Source organism: Triticum aestivum, chromosome 5B (assembly GCF_018294505.1).
Source record: "Triticum aestivum cultivar Chinese Spring chromosome 5B, IWGSC CS RefSeq v2.1, whole genome shotgun sequence".
Lineage (NCBI taxonomy): Eukaryota > Viridiplantae > Streptophyta > Magnoliopsida > Poales > Poaceae > Triticum > Triticum aestivum.
In genome coordinates, this window is record NC_057807.1 from 72,213,765 (window position 1) to 72,216,623 (window position 2,859).

The following is a 2,859-nucleotide window of genomic DNA, read 5'->3' on the forward strand; positions in this document are numbered from 1 at the left end:
GCCGGCGCGCGTTCGACCCTCGCCCCAGTGCCGCCCGCTGGCTCCGCCGACGACCGCCCCGCCGCGCCTCACCTTCCCTCACGCCGAAGCCGCCTCGTCAACCTTCATCGGCGCTCGCCTCGCCGTCTCCCACCGCCTCCTGCCCTGCTCCGGTCACCAGGAGTCGTCGGAGCTCGGCGCCGTGCCTCCCCGCATCGTCCCACGCCGGGATTCGACCGGATCCGGTGAGATCAGGCCCGGATCCGTCCGACCCCGCCGGTCCCGACCTCGCCGGAGCTCAGTTTTGGCCGGGGTGGATGAGATCCACCCACACCCCCAACCAAACGCGCCTCCACCTCCCCTGGATCCCTCCGTCCCGGATCCCACCATCCCGTTGACTTTTTCCGCGAGGTGATTTTCTGCCAAGTCCCAAAATATTTATATTCTGGTGCCCTGTTCGTCATGCCATAACTTCATGTGTGCTGCACCGTTTCATGCATATGATATATCAAAATGTTCATCCTGAGATGCTCTACATTTTATTCCATTGTGCCATGTTTTTTTGAGTTGATAGTGATGCCAAAATCATTGTTGCAAGAGGGCTATATGATGTCGACTGCTGTCTGTTGACAGAACTTGCTGTTTTGTTTTTTTCATTGCATTTTGTGTGTGCATCTTATGAGCTTGATGTCTATATGAATTTTGAGATATATCATGTCATCTTTACATAGAAGCAATACATGTATTTTTTTGAGTTTTGTAGTGAGTGCATTGAGCTCGTGAAGTAGGGTACTTGCTGTTACTGTTTTGCTAGTCTGAAATTGTTATACCATGATGCTATGTAAACCTGCTGCTACAAGTCATTCTATGCATAATTTGGAGATGTTCACTAAGGATGTTTTGTTATACATGTCATTCTATATCCATCCATGCCCCTTGTTGCATTTATAGCCTACTGTAGCTTGTGGTAATCTTGCTCTTAATTTGCTAAATAACATTGCTGTCCGCCTGTTAACATTAAGTTCAGTTTTGCCATGTGCTTTGCTAGTGATCCGTGCATCCTATGAACTTTCTCTTGCCATGCTTAGGTTCACAAATATGTCATATTACTGTTGGTCACGTTTTCATGCCATGTATTGCTCTGTGGTGAGTGGTACAAGCTCACCAACATGCCTACTAATCGTTGTTCCTGCCATGTCTGAATCTGTCATATCACTTGCCATGTTTGCATGGATGCTACCATCTTTTATGTTGATCTTTGGAATTAGTTAAGTAAGGGAGTTTTGTTCTTTGTCTTTAGTATTAGCATTCCATGCCTTTTTTTGCCATGATGAGTTCCTGTAGCTTGTTGTTTCATAGCTCTAAACATTGCAACCTGATGCTATTTTTGCTAAGTCTGTGAACTGTTATTATTTTTCAATCTTGCCATGTCCTTTTGAGCATGTTCTAGTGATTTATGGAGATAGCTCAGTGTTCATGTTTTGTCATGCTTTACCTGTACATCACATACATGTCTTTTGTTTTCATGTTGAGGTGTTGTAGCATATTGTTTTGATGCTTGCAAGATGCCTAGTTGCTGTTTTGAGCGGATTGTTGTTACATCTTGTTTGGAGTGTATGTGTCGCACCGTTGCTCCGTTTTGAGTGTGCTCTATATGAAACTTGCTTGGAATTGCATGTAGTTTCATCTTATCATGTTGCATCCTTGTTTTGAGAGTGTTTGCTTGATGTTTGTATGCACTTTGCATCAATGCCATGTTTAACTTGTTTTGCTCATATCTTCTAGGCCGTAGCTCCGAACTAAATGAACTTTATATGTACCTTGACTAGAATTGCGTGTAGATCATCTTGGTGCATCTTAACTTTCTGTTTAACAACTTGAACATAAGGTTTATTTAGTTCTGGACCAATTTCTAAATTTGCATGAGGACTTACCGGAATTGTTATATGTTGTTTCCGGCCTCATTTAACCTTGTTTTGATGTGTTGCTCTTATATGCATCATCTCTTGCCATGAGTATCTTCATGTAGCTTTGTCATGCATCATGTCATGTATATGTGTGGTGTGTTTACCATGTTGTGTGCTTCTTCTCGATAGTTCCTGTTTCATTGCGATCGTGAGGATTCGTTCGTCTATGCTTGGTTCGGCTTCATCCGTTCGTCTTCTTCATGGACTTGTTCTTCTTCCTAGCGGGATTTCAGGGAATATGACAATCACCCTGGATCTCACTACTATCATTGCTATGCTAGTTGCTTCGTTCTATCGCTATGCTGCGCTACCTATCATTTGTTCTTCAAGCCTCCCAATTTGCCATGTCAGCCTCTAACCTTTTCACCCTTCCTAGCAAACCGTTGTTTGGCTATGTTACCTCTTTGCTCAGCCCCTCTTATAGCATTGTTAGTTGCAGGTGAAGTTGAAGATTTCCATGGTGGACAGGATTATGGTTGGGATATCACAATATCTCTTATTTAATTAATCCATCTATATACTTGGTAAAGGGTGGAAGGCTCGGCCTTATTCCTGGTGTTTTGTTCCACTCTTGCCGCCCTATTTTCCGTCATACCGGTGTTATGTCCCTTGATTTTGCGTTCCTTACGCGGTTGGGTGATTTATGGGACCCCCTTGACAGTTCGCTTTGAATAAAACTCCTCCAGCAAGGCCTAACCTTGGTTTTACCATTTGCCTCACCACCACCTATACCCTTCCCTTGGGTCGGCCAACCCGAGGGTCATCTTTATTTTAGCCCCCACGGGCCAGTGCTTCTCTAAGTGCTGTTCCGAACCAGAGCCCTTTGTAGCGCCCCCTCAGGGAAACTTGAGGTCTGGTTTTAGTTGTATGGATTGCTCATCCGGTGTTGCCCTGAGAACGAGATATGTGCAGC